Source organism: Chrysochloris asiatica, unplaced genomic scaffold (assembly GCF_000296735.1).
Source record: "Chrysochloris asiatica unplaced genomic scaffold, ChrAsi1.0 scaffold00073, whole genome shotgun sequence".
Lineage (NCBI taxonomy): Eukaryota > Metazoa > Chordata > Mammalia > Afrosoricida > Chrysochloridae > Chrysochloris > Chrysochloris asiatica.
The window spans coordinates 669606-670346 of record NW_006408591.1 but is presented as its reverse complement, the minus strand read 5'-3'; positions in this window follow the sequence as shown (position 1 = coordinate 670346).

Here is a 741-nt window from a genome sequence, read left to right as displayed (position 1 = left end):
ATTGAAGTTGCCAAATACTTCATTTTGCTTGGACCAACCATCAACACTCATGGAAGCAGCAGTCAAGAAATATTGCATTAGGCAATTTGCTGCACAAGACCTCTTTAAACTGCTCAACAGCAAAGGTGCCTGACCTAAGCCATGGTATTTTCAATAACTTCATAAGCATGTGAAAGTTTGACAATGAATAAAGACAGTAGAAGGATTGATGCATTTGAGTTATGGTGTTGGAAGAGAAAATGAAAAATACCATGGACTTACAAAAGAAAAACTGTATATATGAAGAGCTACAAAAAGGTTGATGGAGAAATTCCATTATCATTTCATTCCATTGTTCAACATACTTTTTCAACCCCATTCATATATATACGTTCTTGGCCAGAATTCTTAAGGTGACACCTTGGGATGACAAGGCATTGTTATCCTGTGATTTCACAGGACTCTAATTTATCACTGTGCTCCAAACAGCGAATGGCCCTACTACCAAGAAAACCAGCCCTAACAGGAAACAACAGATCTATGAATTTTTCTTTCAGTATGCCTAAATCTCTGTTAGTCCTTTGCCTGATTTATATAATTAGCCTTTGCCTTGGATATTTTTCTCTTCAAAAACATGTTGTGGGAGAACAAACAAGATGGTGGATCAGGATGTAGTAAAGAGCTCCGCCAACAACACCACAGAATACCTGACCAATTAGGCTCAGGGGATGGTCCCAGAACTCTGAACCACATATAAAGGAA